Source organism: Lathyrus oleraceus, chromosome 7 (genome assembly GCF_024323335.1).
Source record: "Lathyrus oleraceus cultivar Zhongwan6 chromosome 7, CAAS_Psat_ZW6_1.0, whole genome shotgun sequence".
Taxonomy (NCBI): Eukaryota; Viridiplantae; Streptophyta; class Magnoliopsida; order Fabales; family Fabaceae; genus Lathyrus; species Lathyrus oleraceus.
In genome coordinates, this window is record NC_066585.1 from 461,093,612 (window position 1) to 461,116,211 (window position 22,600).

Genomic DNA, 22,600 nt, shown 5'->3' on the forward strand with positions numbered 1-22,600 from the left:
TTATTTAATTATTTAAAAGTAAGGATAATAATTATTTGAGGTTTATAATAATAATTATTTAATTATTTAAATATAGTGTGACACCTTATTTTAAAAATATTTTTTCCTTTTAAAATCAAATAAATATTTTGTTTAAATATTAAAGGTGTGACGTTTAATTCAATAACTATTTAATTTAAGATTTATTTTATTTTATTTATCAATTAAATAAATATTTCGTTTGAGACTAAATATTTGAGAATTAATCTTAACATTGGATTAAACATTATATATATATATATATATATATATATATATATATATATATATATATATATATATATATATATACATATATATATATATATATATATATATATATATATATATGTGTCGTAAGGGAGAGAGTGTGAGAGTCAGGGCAAAACTAAGGCTTGAGGCATATCGCTAAACGGTGCATCTGAGTCTGGGGAGACCATTTTGGGAGCAATTATGAGGCAACAATTTAGAGAGGCAGGAACATCAAGATCTTGAAAGCTCAATCTAGAAGGTGGGTGGGGGGATTCCTTGAAGGTGTGAAAAATACAAGAAAGGGGAGTTTAAATTGGGTTTTACAAGCAAAAGCTTTTTTCCAAAATAAGAACACCACTAACAAGTTAATAACAAAGAGATAAAAACACAAGTATTTTTATCCTAGTTTGCTTGAAACTCAAAGTTAATCCAGTCCATCCGCCAAGGTGATTCTGTCGTATACACAATGACTTAATTCACTATAATCAACAGATTACAACAAACACAAAGAATAACATTTTTTGTCTTCTCAAGGATCCAATTATACCCTAGTCTCCTTAAGGACTCACAAAGAACAACTTTCTTTGTCTTCTCAAAGATAACCTCCTTAAGGAATCAAACAAATAGTTTGAATAATATTTTGTATGTTATAAGATGCTTCTACATAAGCAGATTTTACACAAATGAATAATAAACACTTAAATAAAAATTGTGTACAAATGAATGATAGTTTTTCACAAAGAAATAGACTTGTCAAAATATTGTGTCACTGATGTTTTTCTTCAAGTCTCCAAATCTTACTTATATAGCATAAGCATAAGACCGTTGGAGGGCAAACTAGGGAAAGCTCATTTGAGCGATTGTCCACTGTTGGAATGGAAAGGAATGATATTGTGTATTGCCTTTCGCCCATAAAATCAGTGATAAGTGTGATGTATAGTAATGTCCTTGCCAACAAAATCAGGTAGTGGAAAGGATGTTCGATTTATACTATGTACAATTTGATCATGTTCCCATTTTAATCTTATCTTCAACGTCATTGGCTTCTGATGAAAGTTGATGAAGCATGAAATGAAGAAACATAAAGTTGGATTCAGAAACTTCAGAATCTTTGGTCAGAACCTTGACATCGTCAGTAGTCTGGCTTGAGATATTCAGAGTCTTTAGAATCTTTAGAGTCCTTAGAATCTTCAGTCAGAACCTTGATAATTTCACTCGTCTAGGTTGAGATCTTCAAAATCTTCAGCTACATAACACAACTTTAGAAGCTTTCCATTCTTCAGAAGTTTGGTGATCAGATTCAGGTCCAGAAGCATGAATTGGAGAACATTGCAGCAACAACATAGTGTCTCCTTAGAAGCTTCTCATGAGTGAATCACCACAGAAGCAGAAAGATCATTGCAGCAACAATATTGAACATCTTTCAGAACTTCTATTAGTTGGCGTAGAAGCGGATTTGGAACACATAGTTCAGAAACTGATGACATTGCACATCATATATTCATAATCAAAAACTTTAGAAGACCATTTCATCAGAAACTTGTAACTTCATGACATCTTCAGATGTTTGATTTTAAGCATTCTGATTCTTGAGATACTACCCTGCAAAACACTTAACAAAATCTTTTTTGAAGTAGTTTTTAGCAGAAAACATTAATCAATGTTTGGGTTTTTAATTTAGGAATTTAGATATCAAAATAAATAATATGTCTTCCCCTTAGATACGCTATGTTTTCTCCCCCTTTGTCATCAATCAAAAATGCATAAGACAAAATAATAAATTAAATGAAGAGAAATAAACAAATTTTCATTGAAAATGCCAAAAAGGCAATGAAAGATATAACCAATAAAACAAAAGTTTAAGAAAACTAAAACGGCTAAGGGTTCTAAGGAAGTGAAGGAGACGGAGAAAGTCTTGAGAGAATCAACTGAAATATGAGGTCCTGTTTGTCCAAACACTCATTGACCCTTGCATTATCAGCCTTGATTTCCTCAATAGGCTTCAGAAGTGCAACAGGAATAGGTTGAGAGGCAGAAGCTTCAAATTGAGTCTCAGAAACGACAATCTAAGCAGCTGCTGCTTCCATAGCACAATCTTTAGATTCAGAAATAGCATTAGCTTCTAGAGCGGTCGCAGCATGCTGAACAACTTCAGTTTCTGGAGAAGCTTCCTCTTCAACAACTTCAGGAGTAGCTTCCTTGACCTCTACAGCAGGAAGACATAGTTGGGAATTTCTTAACTTCCAAAGTTCCATTAAGGGAACGAACCAATAACGGAATTTTCCTTCAGCAAGTTTATACCCAAAATCCTTCAGCTTTGAGAACTTGGAATCAACCCAGCTTCTATAAGCTTCCCATGCAGAATCACTCGCAGCCAGATTTGTTGAAGAACGACTGATAGTCATTATTTCACGCAGACGGATTTTAGATTCTTACTCAAATTTCCTCAGAATCTTACGAATGTTAGGAAAGGATTTTGGTGGTTTGGGGTAGTTAATAGTGAGGTTGATTCTAGACTCATCAAAGTCAGGATCATAGACTGAAGGAAATGATGGTAAAATTATAGGAGGTGATTCATGGTTAGATGAAATTGGTTATGGTTCAAAGTTGAACATACCATCAGGAGTTCCATCAGACACATGTCCATCAGAAACCCTTGAAAGAGATGTTTTGGGGGTTGTGATATTTGGATTTGTTGGTTGGGGGCAGAAATACATGGTGGTGAAGTGGGTGAAATTTGTAACTGTAAAGGAGATGGTGGTGAAAGAATCTGTTGTGACAAAGGTTCATAAACAAAAGGAGCTTTTGTGGTAGGATTTATAATGGGTGATTGAGGTGGTGGAAGTGGGATAGGTTCATAAATAATGGGTTGAGATGAAGGAGGAGGTTGGATTGGTAAGATCCTTTCGAAATAATGGAATTAGAAGTAAATTGAGTGCTATCAGAAGGAAGCTGACCATACGCAATATCAAAAGCTCTTGAAGATTACTGGACAACTCTAGAAGTATCCTCCAAAAGTATTGCTTCCTGGTGCTCACTGAGAGGCACCTCATCTTCATCCCGAAAGATAACAACCTTCTTCTTCTTCTGAGGCCTAGATGATCCTTCTCCTCTGGATTCCTTCTTCCTCTTCCCATGAATATTAGGATAAGTCTCAGGTCGGTTGAAAGGATCCACCATTGGGTCAATTCCATCCCTCAGACAGCTTTCCAGATATACCATAAGAACCTCTAGATGATCAATATTAGTAAAGAATGGGTAGTTGTCAATTGGATTCCTTGTTCCACAGATATCATCCTTAGAAAGAATGAAATATGGCCTTTGAATTCTAGAAATGAAACCCATACTCTTCAGATTCTTCCCTCATAATACCTTTCCAGCATCCTTCACAAGTTCATTCATTAATCCACTGACCAGAAGGTCATCTACTAGACCATTCTCAACTAGAATGTCAGAAATCAATCTGCCATTTGGAATGAACTCACTCTTAGTCTTCTTTGAAGATCCACCGGTTCTGGATTCTCGGGTAGAATCCCTCATGAACTTGAACATAATGGAGGGAAGTCCCAACTTGACACCCTTATCCAGACAGAATAGCATGAATTTCTGACGAGTGTTGATGTAGTCCGAATTGTTGGTACTAGGCCTATGGTGAATGCAACCCAAGATGATTTTGAACCAAACTCTTAGGTGTCAAGTCCTTAGCACTCGTACCTTTGTCATCCTTAAAATTTGTTTCTTCTTTGAAGATAACTGGAGCGATAACAGCTTCTCTCCTAGCATTAATCTTTGCACTGTGGATCCATTTCCCTTTACCATCGTGAGAGATTAAATCAGCAGTGGACTTTTCAGTTATAACAATTTTCCTGTTCATGACCTAAGAGGTATTAGTTTCTTTTTCAACAATAGCATGCACCTAGAACTGCTTCACCAACACTGGATACACTGGGCCTGTAAGTCTCTCGAATAAGGTTTTCCAACCTTGAAGTTCCAGAGTTTCAGAAAAATCAAAACCATTTTCCTTCAAGTTTTTGAAATCAACAATGGTTTTGTAGAGCACCATTAACTCGTTGACAGGAGTGTGAAGAGTTAATTATGGTATTTCTTCCATTATGGGGTTGCTATTATCGGCCTTTTATGAACTTGGGGATTGTTGTTATTGTTCAGCCATTGAAGATGATGAAGATGAAGAATAGTTGCAGAGAGAGAGAGAGAGGGTTATTTTAGGTTTGAAAACTGAAAGTGAATGAGTAATATGCGCGTAGTGTTAAAATGTGAGTGAGGTGGGTTTATATAGAAAATTTTGGAATGATGACAAAAAGGAACTATGCAGTCATATGGGAAAGCATAAGAGTTTGAACCTGATTCCAGTAATTGCTAAACCCAATGTGTCACACTTTTATCACGCATGCTCAGAAAATGGGGCAGCTATCGCCACTAAGAACCACATGAAATCAAACGATAAGACAACCATTTAATGCAACAACTGTTCAGAATCAGGAAGATAAATCGATAAGATTGCTTCTGATCAGAATCTTTCTGATTCATGAGAACTTACTTACTTCAAAAAGCTCATGTTTCAAATTCAAAAAGAAAACATTCTCTGAATCTAATCTAGAGTTCTGAAGACTTAAACATTCTAAAATACATTTTTTCATTCTGGACATAATTTTATAAATAATTTTTTCAGAATAAACACGAATCTATATTCAGAAAGGGGTTTTGTAAAGATATCATCCTATTGATGGTCTGTATCAACAAATTTTAAATGAAAAATACCCTTCTGAACATAGTCACGTAAAAAGTGATGTTTAATTTCAATATGCTTAGCCCTAGAATGCAAGATAGGATTCTTAGATAAACAAATAACATAAGTATTATCACAGATAATAGGAATGTTACTCTCAGATATTTGATAATCTTCCAGCTGACTCTTCATCCAGAGTATCTGAGTGTTGCATCTAGAAGTTGTAATATATTTAGCTTCGACTGTTGAAAGCGCGATTCGTGATTGTCTCTTGCTGGACCATGAGATCAAGTTATATCCCAGAAATTGGCAACTTCCAGAATTACTTTTCCTTTCTATTCTGTCTCCAGCATAGTCAGCATCACAATAGCCTACTAATTTGTATTCACTTTATTTTCTATAAAACAAACCAAGATTAGTAGTACCTTTCAGATACCTAAAGATTCTCTTAACAGCAGTTAAGTGAGTTTACCTAGGATTTGATTGGAAGCGAGCACATAAGTAGACATTGAATAAGATATCAAGTCTAGAAGCGATTAGATATAAAAGAGATCCTATCATACCTCTGAATAGTTTCTGATTTACCTTACTGCTTACCTCTTCTTTCTCTAGAATACATGTAGGATGCATTGGATTATTTGCTTGCTTAAATTCTGATAAGTTAAACTTCTCAGAAGTTCCTTTGTATATTTGCTTTGATGAATATATGTTCCTTATGATCGTTGATCAATCAGGATCCCCAGAAAGAACTTAAGTTCTCCCATCAGACTCATTTCAAATTCTGCCTGCATTGACTTAGCAAAATCCTTGGACAACGACGCATTAGCAGAACCAAAAATAATATCATCAACATAAATTTGCACAACCAGAATATCATTCTTAAAGGTTTTTCAAAATAGAATTATGTCCATTTTCCCTCTAGTAAAATTATTTTCCAAAAGAAAGTTACTTAGTCTATCATAACAAGCTCTGGGAGCTTGCTTTAGACCATATAACAATATTTTCAATTTAAAAACAAAATCAGGATTTTGAAAACCTTCAAAACCAGGAGGTTGATGCACATATACTTCTTCAGAAATATATCCATTCAAAACATCACTCTTAACATCCATCTAATAAAGGATGATGTTATGATTGTCTGCAAAAGAAATTAAAAGACGAATAGACTCTAACCTGGAAAGTGGAGCAAATGTTTTTGTATAGTCTAGACCTTCTTGCTGACTATAACCTTGTGCTACCAGTCGAGCCTTGTTTCTGACAAACTCGCCTTTCTCATTCTGATTATTTCTGAAGACCTATCTAGTTCCAATGACATGGAAGCCCTTTGGTTTCTGAACTAGATCCTAAACATCATTTCTGGTGAATTGATTCATTTCTTATTGCATAGCCAAAATCCATTCATTATCCTGAAGAGCTTCATCAATAGATGTGTGTTCTATCAGAGATACCAAACCTAAAAGAGTCTCTTCAGAAGGTTTGAATGAAGATCTTGTTCTAACTTGAGCATTCTCGTCTCCTAGAATCAGTTCTTCAGAATGAGAAATTCTTGAGTTACTCTTCTCCTGATGAGTTGGATCAACGATTGCTTCTGGTTGAGTCGTTTCTTCAGATTCTTTGGCTTTTCTTTCTAAGTCTTTTTCTCCATAATCAGTATTTTTGGATTCTGAAAGATTGATCTTCAGATCTGCAAATTTCTCAACTAGCTTTGACTTTTCAAGGACAATCTTATCATTGAATCTAACATGAATTGATTCCCCAACAATTTGTGTTTCTCGGTTAAATATTATGTAGCCTTTAGAGTGTTCAGAATATCATAACAGTAAACACTTTTGTGCTTTAGAATCAAACTTGCCAAGATTCTCTTTAGTGTTCAACCTAAAACATTCACTTCCAAAAGGGTGAAAGTAAGAAATGTTGGGCTTTCTGTTCTTCCAAAATTCATAAGGAGTTTTACCCAGAATATATCGGATAGAAAGCATGTTCTGAATATAGCAAGCTGTGTTAACTGCTCCTGCCCAGAAATGCTTAGCCATATCAGTTTCTTGGATCATGGTGCGAGCCATTTCTTTCAAAGTCATATTCTTCCTTTCTACAACTCCATTTTGATGTGGATTTCTAGGACAGGAGAAATCATGGGAAATACCATTTGAATTAAAAATATTTTCAAAATGTTTATTTTCAAATTCGCCACCATGATCACTTTTGACTTTGACTATTTTGCAATTCATTTCTGTTTGCACTAGTGAGCAGAAGGTAGAAAACAAAGAATGTGACTTATCCTTATGTTTCAAGAACTTTACCCATGTCTAACGACTGTAGTCATCAACTATGACTAATCCATACTTCTTTCCATTGATAGAAGCGGTTTCCACTAGCTCAAACAAATCAATGTGTAGAAGTTCTAACGTTGTAGAGGTAGAAACAGTAGTTTTTGCTTTCAAAGATGTTTTAGAAAACTTGCCTTTCTGACATGCTTCATAAAGAGCATCTGAAGCGAACTTCAGGTTGGGTAGACCTCTGACTAATTCAAACTTATTTAGCTGAAAAATCCTTCTCATGCTAACATGGCTTAAACGTCTATGCCATACCCATTGCTCCTCATTAATAGACATTAGACATTTTACATTTTGATCTTCAAGATCAGAAAGTCTAATTTTATAAATGTTATTCTTTCTCTTTCTATTAAAAAGGATTGTACCATCTTTCTGACTGACAGCCTTACACGACTTTTAATTAAAGATGATATTATAGCCATTATCACTAAGTTGACTAATAGAAAATAGGTTATGCATCAGACCATCAACTAAAAGAACATTTGTAATAGAAGGAAGTTTACTGTTACCAATGGTTCTAGAGCCAACGATCTTTCCTTTTTGGTTTCCTCTAAAGCATATGAAACCAACATCTTTAAGTTCCAAGTCTTGGAACATATGCTTTATTCCCTTCATGTGTCGTGACCATCCACTGTTCAGGTACCATAACCGGTGTTTCAACTGAGTTGTTAAGGATGTCTGCAACATAAATTATTTTATCCTTAGGTACCCATTTTTTGGGTCCTCTCTTGTTAGTTTTCCCAAAGTTTCTTACAACTTTGGGTATTTTAGCAGAAGGGTAATCATGAGAGATTTGTGCATGATACTTAGGTTTCAGAATAAAGTTCTTATCCTTTGTATGCTTATGTGTCTATGTAGAAGTATCAAGCTCAGTGCCAGCAGGAACGAAATGCCCATAGAGAGGTTTTAGTTTTACCTTCTGACTTTCGTCAAGTTTTATAGATTATGTACGACCTAAACCCTTCTTGCCATTTCTACTAACTCCATAGATCAAGGAAGCCATTTTGCTTCTATCTATGCTTTTAGACAGAAAGTACGGGAATGCTCTGTCATATCTAATGATGTAATCAGTACCAGAAGCTTCTGAAATTATTTCCTCCCCTAGTTTTGAATTTTTTCTTTTCAAAGAAGAGTTGTTACTTTCTAAAGAAAATACTTTTTCATTTATATAGGAAATATCTTTCTCAATTTCTCTCTGAGTTTTAGAAGCAATTACTTGGACTTGTTTAAGGTCCTTGTATTTACTCTGAAGACTCTAGTACTTTTCCAACATTTCAGAGACACATGGTTCAATATCAGAACAAGATAGGTTAGAAAATACCTTTTTGGAATCGGAGTCAGATTCTGATTCTGATAATACCTTGTCTTCTGGTTCTTTGGAATTTGTGGAATCATTTGTCGTTGCCATCGATAAAAAGTTGGCTTTTTCTTCGTCAGAATCTTCTTCTTCAAAGTCTGAGTCATCCCAAGTAGCCATCAGTCCCTTCTTGACTTTATAGAAATTCTTCTTGGGCCTTCTGTCCTTTTTCAGCTTTGGATAATCATTTTTATAGTGGACTGCCTCCTTGTACTCGAAGTAGATAACTTCTTTTCCAGAACCTTGCTTCTTCTATCCAGACGAAGATTCGAAGCGACCAGCAGTCCTTCTGACTCCTCTGAACTTTATTTGACCATTTTGCCTGTGTTTCCAGAGTATTTTAACTCTCTTTGAGATTAGAGACAATTCATCATCATCTTCTAAGTTTTCATCAGATCCTTCTGATTCTTCCTCAGCTTGATAGGCTCTTGTCTTCTCATGCTTGGATTTTAGAGCAACAAGTTACCTTGATTCGGAGGCTCATCATCTTCTTAAAGAACTAACAAGTTCTTCAAGACTGATGTTGTTGAGATCCTTTGCCAGCTTCAATGCAGTTACCATAGGTCTCCATTTTTTGGAAAGAATTTTGATTATTTTCTTGACATGATCAGTTATAGAGTATCCTTTATCCAGAACTTTAAGTCTTGCAACAAGCATTTGAAACCTTGAGAACATAGTCTCAGTTGTTTCATCATCTACCATTTTGAATGCCTCATATATCTGGATTAAGGCCAAGGCTTTTGTCTCCTTTACTTGAGAATTTCCCTCATGAGTCATCCTCAGAGAGTCAAAAATGGATTTGGAAGAATCTCTATTTGTTATCTTCTCATACTCCATATAAGAGATAGCATTAAGAAATATGGTTCTGGAATTATGATGATTTTTGAAGTCTTTCTTCTGCTGATCAGGCATAGCATTTGTTACTATAGTATTTCCTTCAGTATTTACTAGGTGAACATAGCCATCGACTACAAGATCCCAGAAATCAACATCGTAACCAAGAAAGAAACTTTATATTCTATCTTTTCAATACTCAAGTTTATCACCATCAAAGATAGGTGGTTTTTCACTGTAATGATTTCTTTCATTATTATTAATAACTTTAACAGCATTAGCAACGGCCATTGTTTCTCACACAAATTGGATAGGTACTGAACACTATGAGGTATTGATAAATCTTTTATCATAATCAAAACCGGAGATATGATGTCAATTGAAGGTATGAAAAACACAAGAAATGGGGGGTTTGAATTGGGTTTTACAAGCAAAAGCTTTTTCCAGAAAAAGAACACCACTAACAAGTTAATAACAAAGAGATAAAAACACAAGTATTTTTATCCTGGTTCGCTTGAAACTCAAAGCTAACCCAGTTCACCCGCCAAGGTGATTTTGCCTTATACACAAGGACTTAATCCACTATAATCAACAGATTACAACAAACACAAAGAATAACCTTCTTTGTCTTCTCAAAGATCCAACTATACCCTAGTCTCCTAGAGGACTCACAAAGAACAACCTTTTTTGTCTTCTCAAGGATAACCTCCTAAAGGAATCAAACAAATAGTTTAAATAATATTTTGTGTTACAAGATGCTTCTACACAAGCATATTTTACACAAATGAATAACAAACACTTAAAGAAAAATTGTGTACAAAAGAATGATAACTTTTCACAAAGAAATAGACTTGTCAAAATATTGTGTCACCAGAGTTTTTCTTCAAGTCTCCAAGTCTTACTTATATAGCATAAGCATAAGACCCTTGGAGGGAAAAATGGGGAAAGCTCATTTGAAAGGTTGTCCACTGTTGGATGGAAAAGGAATGATATTGCATATTATCCTTCGCCCATAAAATCAGTGACAGGTGTGATGTATAGTACTGTCATTACCCACGAAATCAAGTAGTGGAAAGGATGTTCGATTTGTACTATTTACTATTTGATCACATTCCCATTTTGATCTTATATTCAAGTTCGTTGGCTTCTGATGAAAGTTGATGAAACATGAAATGAAGAAACATAAAGATGGATTCAGAAACTTCAGAATCTTTGATCAGAACCTTGACAGCGTCAGTAGTCTGGCTTGAGATCTTCAGAGTCTTCAGAATCTTCAGTCAGAACCTTGATTATTTCAATCGTCTAGCTTGAGATTTTCATAATCTTCAGCTACATAACACAACTTCAGAAGCTTTCCATTTTTTGGAAGTTTGGTGATCAAAGTCACGTCCAGAAGCATGAACTGAGAGAACATTGCAGCAACAACATAGTGTCTCCTCAGAAGCTTCTCATGAATGAATCAGTACAGAAGCAGGATGATCATTGCATCAGCAATATTGGACATCTTTCAGAACTTCTAATAGCTGGCATAGAGCGGATTTGGAACACATAGTTCAGAAACTATTGACACTGCACATCATGTATTCAAAATCAGAACTGATTGTTAAAGCTACACAATAATAAACCATTAGGGTACCAAAATTATTCTCACACAAATACAACATTGTTATCATCAAAACTCAAGGAATAGATGTAGAACTAAATCTTATTCTAATATTCCTTACTATAGGATGGGCTAGGCAGCAGTATGAAGAGGGTTCCTTACCATTTCACCAGCTCTAAAGGTAGATATACATTTGTTTATCATATGTTTGTATGTTGTATTTGAGATGTTTGTGATACAATCCATGAATTTGATAGATTGTATGCCATGCGTGTTATATGATAAAGGTCCATGGGGTTTTCCCTAAACCCCAATTATCGATTGTATTATAAATAAATTATATCGCTGTATTGTCTAAACCCCAAGTATCGATTGTGGTTGAACCAAAATGGAATAATCCCATTCTGCCAATGTTTGTCCTTTTTTATCGTTCTATTAACCGTAATCCCTTTTTCATAAAAAAATAACTTAATCGATAATATTTTCCATAAAAACTCTAAAATCAATCTTTTGGGTAAAATCATAACTTTTGTGAATTTGTCATTGGGAACTGTATGCTGTAAGAATTTGACCTTGGGATGCGGGAACTTAGAAAATATGAGGTTGGAGGGTTGGTTTTACACGTATCGAAGGAGAAGTCGCTCTTTAGAGCGGTTCAGCTGAATTTTGCGTAAGTTTGGGGTCCGATGTCAGAATAACACGTATTATTTCCTTTCGGAAAGGGAATCGTCTCAGGAGTCAAACTCACTATTGTGCAATGACTATTCATTTTTTAAGTTGTTTAAGCTCGTTTAAGTTCTAAAAACATTGTATTCTTATTTTCTGAAATTTTAGCAATTTATGTTTTATTTGTTTTATTTATTTATTTATTTTAGGATTAAAAGCCTATAAGACTCATTAGAGTTTCTTTGTTTTATATATTTAAAGACTTTTGGCAATGTCATAAGGATTAACCTTTTGATTATACTAAATTTCAGAGTTTTGTTACTCTTTCTAGTGAATAATAATACTTTTTATAAATAAAACTAAAACAAACAAAATCTTTGTTCTTAGTTGAAATAAGTTTTTTTGTTGGAAAACTAATGATGTTAGTTTTGATAACTTTAAATTTTTGGTAATAAAGTTAAATTAAGTATAAACCTTATATTTAATTTAATTAAATCCTTTTGAGGAATTAACGATGTTACGATGTTATTCTTGAGGACTATGACTGCCATTTGGGTTCATACTTGGAACCTGTTATGGTGATAATGATGAAATATCAATTTTTGGTGAATATACAACCTTTGATGGAGTTTGGGTGATTTTTTGTGGATATCGGTTTAAATCCTTATAACATGTCATGCATTCATACTATTTCGGAGTTAGGTGAGACTTCGGTCTATTTTTGGGTGGCCTCGGATCCTATGGTGGGGATCGTTAGTCTATCTGAGGGACTAGAGGTATGTCTTAGATCCTATGGTGGTGATCATCGATTCAGTTGAGGGGCCAAAGACTTTTTATGATGGTGGACGATATCAATAGCATACCTCTGATGTTCACAAAACTTTGGTATCACATGCATATAGATGATGGAGTTGGTGAACATTAGTCTTGCATACATTGATGTGTCTTGTGATGAATGGTTGTTTCGATGTTGTGTTTTATGTTTGTGATTGTGTGATTATCATTCATGTTTTGAGTGAATTATTATTTCTCAATTATCATATTGTTTTCCGAAACTTTAAACCTTATTATATGTAGGTATATTCTAACCCCCTTTCTTGTTTGCTTGGTTTTGTGGTGTGCTTTACATAGGTGATTAGCAGGACAGAGGTTCGTTGTTGCAGTGAGATAGTTGTTGCCTCTTGAAGCTAGCGGAAATATACTCAAATGTATCGCACGCTCGAACATACAACAGAGTCGCCATCGAACTTTATTTATCCCCAAAGGGAAGGGAAAACATCGATAAAACCCGGGGGAAGACATATACTGGGTAATGAAGTCGGTTATGCAAGGGGAATGTATTAGCACCCCAAACATCCATGGTACTCCATGGGAACCGTTTTGATTGTTCTCGCTCGAATAGGTGTTAGATCTAAGATTACTCGCAAAAGAATGAGGAAGGAAACGAATAGATAGAGTGCTCGGTGAGGATTAGGGCCCTCATACCTACGTATCCTCATAGTGCAATGAGGAATTCAGAGCTTCCTAGTTCAAGGAACTAGAGGCAGGAGGTGGAAAGAAAGTGTGATAAAAGTATGGTCTGAACCAGAGAATACTGTTGTTTTAATTCCAAAAAGGGTGAAAAGATGAACTCAAGAGTAAGGTGGCTATTACCAATGCGTGGACTAGCAGACCGCCACTATAAGATAAAGCCAAAAAAACGAAGATATAGGTGTTTGGGCACAGTCCCAAACATCTCCTAGTTCATAAGGTGACGCAAGAAGGGGTGAAAAAAGGTAGTGTATTTGGCTCAAAGAATAGGTATATCACATGGAGTGAAAGAAGGTAGAATACGGATGTATCATGGAGATGGATGGAGTGAAGTGACCGAAGTCACAGAATAGAGAAACTTGGTAACAAGTGACTGAATAAGTATTGTTTGAAATCGAAAGGTGAAAATGTATTGGAATCCATAAGAGAAATGGGATTTCTACCATAGAGGGAAACATCGTTAATCAATACGTAGACTAGCAGGCCGCCACTATAGGGTTTTGGCTAAAAAAAGGAAGGAATTAAGTGTTTGGGGTTGTTTGCCCAAACAACTCTAGGTAGAAATGTGGACTACATTAGGTGTCCTAAAAGGGTGTATATGGAATTCCAAAGAAAGTGTATTTCGATGTGAAAGAGACATTATGTCACTGGGTGAACGGTTTATGATCGAAGGTAGATAATGGATAGTGAAAGATATGAATGATGCCATAAGGTGGAAGAAGGAACAATTAGAAGTATGCTCGCCAAGGATTCACATCCTCGTGTCTACGTATTTTCATCGTGTAATGATAAAGTCAGAGCAATCATAGTTCGGAACTACGAGAATAGAAAGAGAGATGTTTGTCTAAGCAACAGGGACTCACAAGACAAACACTAGTTCAAGGAATGATTGCAGTACTAGAGTGCAAGGAATAGTGTGTCACTTTCTGGGGAATCGACAGTTCGAGATCAAATCAGGATAGTATCTTGGATCCAAGAGAGGGATAAACTCTTAATCGAAGAGCAAGGTATGCATTTACCAATACGTGGACTAGCATGCCGCCACTATAAGGTAAATCCAAAAAGAAAGACTGAATTAAGTGTTTAGGGTTGTTTGCCCAAACAACTCTCGATTGAAGAGATGGATTGTCATCAGGACGTCCTAAAAGGATAGACAAGGAGTTCCAAGGAGAAATATGATTGATCTAAAAAAGATGGTATAGATTGAATGAACGATTGATAAATAGGGTAACAATATATGAGGTAGATTGATAAATAAGATAGATTGATAAATAAGATAGATTGATAAATAAGGTAGATTGATAAATAAGGTAGCTCGCGAAGAATCTGAATTCTCCTGCCTACGTATCCTTATAGTGCAATAAGGAAATCAGAGCTTTCGTAGTTCAGCCCACTAGGACTGAAAATAAGATGATTGGAGGCAAGAAGAGATGATAGAATGATTGAAATGGTTGAATGAAAAATGATTGAGAGAGTTGAATAGAATGAATAGACTTGATAGTTACTAGATGAGAATCACACTAAAGTTTATGGGTAAAGGTGGATACGATAAGCAACGAGCCAAACGTCTCGCACCCAAAGATATCCAGAATGAGTGTAGGAAAGCTCCAGTCTCATTCCTTCTTTACCACTTAAGGTTCGTGGCATGTAATTCTCGTCTTAAACTTCAAGGGGGGAGAAGAGTCTTTGTAGTTGTTTCTTGTAGTAAGGATGAAGACCTTATCAATCGTTCGATTCAAATTGCACTAAAGTATATGAATAAAGGCGAATACGATGATCGATGGGTCACACGTCACATACCCAAAGATACTCAAAATGGGGGTAGGAATACTCCAGTCCCACTCCTTATCTATTGCTTAAGGCTCGTATCGTACAACTTGATTCATGATTGCTTTGTGAAGAGAGACTTGTCAATTGTATGGTTAGAGTTGTGCTAAAATCTATGAATAAAGGTGAATACGATGAGCGCTGTGTCATACGTCCTATACCCAAAGATATTCAAAATGGGGATAGGAATACTCCAGTCCCACTCCTTCTCTATTTCTTAAGGCTCATGTCACACCCTTCTAACTTTGATTTAACAAGTGTTGAAGATGCCACATTTGATGTGCTTGAATAATTCGCTGCTTGGTATGACTGAGGATGCCTTGATTGAAGATCTTGTCTTGAGGCCTTGAGCTCCACAACTTGGAAGAAAAGTCTTATTAAGTGACCAATGGTCTTTTGGTCACTCAATTTAGACTGTGGGATTATACAAGTTCAAAGGATTTAATCAATCAAAATTGCTTTTGATCAATTCAACCATGGGTTTTGTTTTGTTTTTAGGGAACTAGGTTTGGATCTAATCAAAGTTAGTAATGGTTAGAAACTACCCTAAGGGATCATGCATTAGAAGTTGATTGGAAATTCTAAGTTAGATGTCCTAAGGGAGCATGTGCGTATTAGTCAAAATATTGATTAAAAACCCTATGTATAAGTCCTACAATTGTAAGGAAATGATTAAAGTTCTATATCACATTCCAATCCTAAAGGGATCATGCAATTTTATCACAAAATACCAAAATTAAGCCCATACGGGCAAAATGGTCATTTACCAAATATATGTCCAAATTTATTCATGACCCAAAATTGATTCTATCCTAATGGTAATCCTAACCTTAACATTCAATTCTAAAAATCTACCTAAATTAAGATCTAAAAATACCAATTAACCTAATCCTAATATTTAATGAAACCTAATTAAGCTAATACAATTGATTAACACAATATAATAAAATAAAAAAGAACCTGGGCTTTACTTGATGAAAGCGGGGGGTGCAGGCCCAAACATTCGTGGTGCCTGACAGACTTAGTGTGTTCAGCCCACAGGTTGGCCCATGAAGCCATAGCTTTGTCCCTGAGGTGTGAACATCATGAGGAAAACTGGGTCCGCGATGGGTGGATGTGTTGATAGCGAATCTCAAGCCCAAATACAATCACCTAACCGAATCAATGGATAGGATCCATTCCAACCTTCAAACTTAGGCATAAAACCGAATCCGGTGTGACACGAATCAGCTTTCTCGCCGCTCCTTCCACATGTCCCTCAAATCGGTCTTGAAAATCACCAAACCAGAAAATCGCTTATCAGGAACAAAGGATCGTGTTTTTAGCTTTTCAGATTCATATTTTGATTAAGGATGAATGGTATCACGACTCCATGTTTGTCAATGGAGTTCAAGGCTTCAGGGACGCAACTCCACCTTAGTATAGAGTTCTGGTGTTTTCCATCATCGCGCTCTGGGATTGGCAATGACGTCGCATTTGCACTGCATTTGTGAAAGGCACCGCGTGATCCTCCTTCATGCTCAAATAGAAGTCTCGTATGCGATTCAATCATCGACATCGCGTAATCACCGTCGCGTCTTCATAAACTTCCGCTCATGTTCCAATGATTCGAACGCCCGCAGATTCATAGTCATCGACACAACTTGATTCCTCCGCGAGCGTCAACTGTCGTCGTTCTGCGAAAATCGCCGTGGAGCCTCGCCTTCACCATTATTGTATTTCAGAACAAGACGAACATCTTACAAGGACTCTCTTCACCAAGTTGATTCCAATCGATGATTCAAATCGATTTGAAGATGCGCGTGCGCAAAAGCTGAAACAAAATGAAGTGTGAAACTCACCGGATTCGCCGCGGCTGTAAGAACATGTATTGAATTCCTCTTCTTTGAATCTAAGCCTCTCTTCTCTTCTTCTGTTTTTTGATTGTGTGTGCTGCGACATTGCAGAGTTATGGCTGCGGTGGTTATGCAGCGAAGTGTTCACGCGAGAGGGAAGTGAGCTTCTCAAAGATGAACTGTGAAGAGTGAAGATTTTGAGAAATGATTCGAGAGCCATGAATTGGAGAAATGGAAAGGTATTTATACAGGTTTAGAAGTTGAATTAAAAATTAGGTTAGTTACAAACGGTTAGAGATTCTGTTATGGATTTGTTAGAGGGTTTTGTAACTGATTTCTGTTTGTTGTGAATTGGTTAGAGGGTTGTTAGAATTAGTTAGAAATTCGGTTAGAATTCTGTTAGTTTTAGTTGTTGTTTTTTCAAAGTTCTTTGTGAAAGTTTATGTTGGTTTTTTGATATCCAAAAACTGTTATGCTTATCTTTATTATTATCGATTCTGGCGGAGTGGATTGGCTTCAATGCCGGTATGTGGAGGCTGGTTCAGTTTTGTGTGCGATGGCCTTGAGTCTATAGTTAAGGTTTTCAATAGGTGGTTATGTTTTGTTGGAGATCGAAGCAAGGTTGAAGAGTTAGAAGAGGGCATTGTGAAGTTCTGTTGAAGGTAATTACAAATTGGATTTTGGTTAGAAAATGAAATGCTCAGTTTGATTATGCAAAATGTGATTATTCTAATTCTCCCATTAGCTGTACACATTCTGAATTTATCAACATGCTTTTGTTATTGGCTTGTGCAGGTCGTGAATCATAGGCCTTCCTGAACTTGATGCTCGGATTTTGGAGGTTCGTGCGTCGCCGCCTTGAACTGGAGTTGTTGTTTCGGTTAGTTGGTATTTCTTTGATGTAAATTTTGCGTCTTCTAAACTTATGCCTTACTATTAGAAACACTTGGACTGTTAGCGCGAAAAAACATGTTAGTAACGTTAGTAAAACTTGAATTATGGTGCCGCAACTATTTTGCTAAACTATTGTATTCCTGTTATACAAGCCGCCATGTTTTGGAATGGTGCATATTACTGACATGTTTTTGTTTAACTCGTATTCCATTTGTGCAGCTCAGTTGTTGTGGTGCACCCATGAAATACAGATGGAGCGCCACTGTTAGTGAAAATGACATTGAGACAAAATGGTGAGTTAGTGCACTTAGAGTTAACGGATTGTTTAGTAGTTAGGATACTGAGATTTTTTGTGCACTAAGTTTCTATTGCTTAAATGGAAATGAATTGATGAATGAACTGAATTAGTGATCAAAACAGATAATGTGCAGTTGAAATAATTATTGAAACAAAACAGGAATTTGAAATGATTTAAAATGTTAGATGGAATTGGGATGAAGTTACCTGTCACATTTAGCTTAAAATTCTGCTATTTTAATGTTAGGAACTCAACAAATTATTATCCTATTGAATGCTAAACTGTTTGTCATTGAAAATTTGGCTAGTGGACTATTGTTTTCATGTATGCCCTCATTCTAATATGTGATGATGTTATCAGTTAGTTATAAGATTGTTATAATGAAGCTGGTTGGTTCTATTAGAAAGAAAAATGCAGGTTGGAAAATTGTGCAGGTTATTGGATTTATGCAGGTTGATGGGTTTATGCGAGTTGATGCTTGGAACCGGGTGCAATGGTCATGCTTGAGTGAACATGTTATGTTGGTCATGGTTTATTGGATTGTAAATTGGTGGTTGAATTGTAATATGTACGTAGTACGAGTGTATTTAGAAAATAAATTGGAATGTATTTGGGTTATGATTATCGATTTGTAATTTTTGAATGAAAATTGTATTGGATTGAATGAATTATTATATTATAATTTGGAAATTGGGTTGGCTTTTGCATGGGATGGAATTTTGAGTAATTGATCCGAAATGTATGTGAATTGAATGAAAGGTTAGAATAAATATAATGGTTTTGTAATGGAATGAGCTATGGGTGAAATAGAAACATTTGACTTGAATTTGGTTTGAAATGCACTTAAGGTTGTGGTGAGAAAGATGGTTTAACAAAATGTGTACTAACTTGAATGGGAATTGAGATAAAATCAATGGTCCAAATGGATGAACATGTGATGGTTAAAAATATGAGTTAGATATGATATAGGCTTGGATAAAATTGGAATCTTTATGAACTTATAATTGGAATTTTGAAGGGTACTTGCATATTTTTTTATGTTGGACGTGGCCACGTAATGAATGGTTTTTTTTAGTGATAATTCGAGTGGTTTTGAAACATGCATATTGCGATAGATGAATGTCGGTTTTTTAACAGTTTGTGCCTTGGAAATGAATTATGTTTTTGAAATGATTATGTGATCATGTGAATGGTTGAAAAATGACTATGTATTAAAATGGCTCATGTGATTATGATTTGAAAGTGCAAACATGGACAACCAAAGGAAAATATCCGTACAAGGTCAAAATGATTGAGGGGCGAAAATATGATAGGTTGACTTTGGCCGAATAATGATGAAGTGGACCCCTTAAGAATGCATGTCAAAATGGAACCATGAACCGATTGAATCCAACTTGACCAACTTCCCCAGTTCAAAACCACCAAATTGAAGAAGATGAATAATAATGAACTCTACTGGTTAGGACATGACTCGACTTAAAAGGGATCAATGACGATCAAGGGAACCAATATAAGGTGCCTTAGGTCAACTGAACCCAATGACAATATGCATTAGAATACGTTTGCAAGCGTGCTTGGAACCAACCGAAACAAACCATGTACCAAGGGTTTAGCTGTTCCACTTCAAGTAATCAAACAAAGGCCTTAAACCAAGAAAATAACCAACATAAGCACCGCGCCATTGTCACAACCAGGGTTTCCAACCCTCCTCAAAGAGGGTCGTATTATCCACCAACTTCCAGGTCCATGATTAGGGTTTAGAAGACAAGTGAGATGCACAGAATGTCAGACACCAAATACTGATTTTCGTTAACCACAAATCTCAAATCTATGGTGCTTGTTAATCATGAATGAAGGATGAGTATGCATGAGACATGGATGGTGTTAGATGGGTCTCAGGTCATGGGTTAGATAAAAAAGCAAAAATGTGGGGGGAATTTTGGGGTACTACACCTCTTAGCAGACTTTTATCTTCCGTATATTCTAATTTTTGAATAAGAATTCTCTAATCTATAAACTGGGGATAAAGGCGTTCATTTTCATTACTTTGATTTGTTTGTAATCAACTATTATGAGATTTTGATTATGATGTATTGATTTAGTTCTATTCAGGCATGTTTTATGGTGTTTCTAAATAAATTTTCGTTGTGCAACATCTGTTGTTTTATGATTTATGAAGTATTTGTGATGGAGTAACATCCTTTCCTGTTATTTTTATTTAAAATCTATTATTCGGGGTTTATGAAGTATTTTTTATTTAAAATCTATTTTTGATGGAGTAACATCCTTTCCTGTTGTGTATTATGGTGCATCTAAGATGGGTTTAGGTGGAGCACTTATGCAGAATGGAAAGGTGGTTGCATATGCTTCTCGGCAGTTGAAGGTTCGTGAAAGGAAATACCCTACTCACAACTTAGAATTGGATGTGGAAGTATTAGTTCTTAAGATTTGGAGACACTATCTTTATGGTTCCAGATTTGAAGTATTTAGCGACCATAAGAGTTTGAAATATCTCTTCGGTCAGAAGGAACTTAACATGAGATAGAGGAGATGGTTAGAGTTTTTGAAGGACTATGACTTTGGTTTGAATTACCATCCTGGTAAAGCCAATGTGGTAGTAAATGCTTTGAGTCGGAAGTCTTTGCACATGTCAGCTTTGCTGGTTATAGGGAGTTGGATTTTATTAAACAATTCAAAGACTTGAGTTTAGTATATGAGGTGACTATATATAGTGTGATGTTGGGTATGCTGAAGTTAACTAGTAATTTTCTTGATGATATTAGAGAGATGCAGAAATTGGATGTGACATTGGTTGATCGCTTAGCATTAGTTGGACAGAGTAATGATGAAGACTTTCAAATGGTTAGAGATGGAATTCTAAAGTTTTGGGACATATTTTGTATACCTGATATACTAGAACTTAAGAAAATGATTTTAGAGGAGAGTCATCGGAGCAGTTTGAGCATTCATCATGGAGCTACCAAAATGTATCATGATCTGAAGAAAATATTTTGGTGGTCAGGAATGAAGAGGGACATCGCATAGTTTGTTTATTCTTGTTTGATTTGTCATAAGTCTAAGGTTGAGCATCATAATGCGTCTAGACTAATGCAGCCATTAGAGATTCCTGGATGGAAGTGGGACTGCATCTCAATGGACTTTGTGATGGGTTTGTCGAATACCCCGAAGGGAAGTGATACTAGTTGGGAAATTATTGATAGGTTGACTAAATCGGATCACTCCATGCCGATTAAGATCAATTTCTCATTGTAAGACCCCAATTTTGACCCCTAAGATCCTTCATGCCATCTCATGATTTTGCATTGGCATTGGAATCACATCTAGGTATCTTCCTCACCTATCATTCATTGGATATGCATTAGGAGAGATCACCAAGCATATTTTATTGTATCATAATCTATTTTCTTTGTTTTATTAACAAAAATCCAAAAATATGTTTAGTGTAGCTTTGTTTCTTTTGTAGGTAGTGTGTGCATCCACCTGTGCCTCATCAAGCTCACAACTAGGGTTTGAGACCCTCAATGCAAGGGATCAAGAAAGAAAAGATTCAAAATGGTTCTAATAATCATATATGGATCTCCATGTTCCTTATTTGTCATTTTGCTCAAGAATTTATCAAGAGTTTGAAGCTTGTTTGTCAAGGAAACCCTAATTCATCTAGGTATCTTGTGTGCCTTCCTCACCAAGTTTCTCCAACATTCGGTAAAATATATCAATTTATACTTAATTATACACCATATTAAGTATATATATCCTCCATGATCCCCAAATATCAAAGGAACTTCATGTTTGCAAGTTGGTTCAAGGAGGTTGACCAGAAAAGTCAACTAGTCAAATCTAGGGTTCCCTAGATCCTATCTCCTACAATTTTTATCATATGAAAATTATTCCAAGAGTAAAGTTACTCTTTATGACATTCCAAACAACCTTTATGTTGGCATCGATAGCTAATGTTTCTTGTAAATTCATTTTTTATGGTAAACGATTATAGGTCATTTTGTATGTGCCCTAGATAGAAGGTCAACTTCCAAGAACCATAAATCCCTCAATTTTTATGATATGAATATTATCCAAGTTTCACGATCAATTTCAAAATGTCGTATTCAACTTTTATTCTTTGAGAAAGGGCAAATTCCACTTGCAAAGGCATGTGCCATGAGGAAACATTATAGGTCCATCTGGGTCCTTACCATTGAACAAGCAATTTTCCTCAACTTCTAAAATCCATAACTCCATCATGCAAGCCCCAAATAGTGTCAAATTTGTTACCAAATTTAATATAATTGGAAGAGCTACAACTTTTAAGAAGGAACTAAAGTTATTTGAAACTCATAGCAAAAGTTATTCAAGGTGGAAAAAGGGGTCATTTGACTTTTAACTTAGAA

At 35.6% G+C, this 22,600-nt stretch overlaps 1 long non-coding RNA gene across 3 annotated transcripts; it reads left to right on the plus strand.

Moving 5' to 3' along the window:
* The first annotated feature begins 16,293 nt into the window (after positions 1-16,293).
* On the plus strand, positions 16,294-18,906 carry LOC127105899 (uncharacterized). Of its 3 annotated transcripts, none has more exons than XR_007795168.1 (4): positions 16,294-17,034; positions 17,114-17,664; positions 17,798-17,882; positions 18,116-18,906. It is a non-coding gene; the product is annotated as an uncharacterized LOC127105899 (long non-coding RNA). The 3 variants fall into 3 exon arrangements; XR_007795166.1 differs by having other exon boundaries at positions 16,294-17,024; XR_007795167.1 differs by having other exon boundaries at positions 16,294-17,024; positions 17,114-17,241.
* Positions 18,907-22,600: the final 3,694 nt, after the last annotated feature.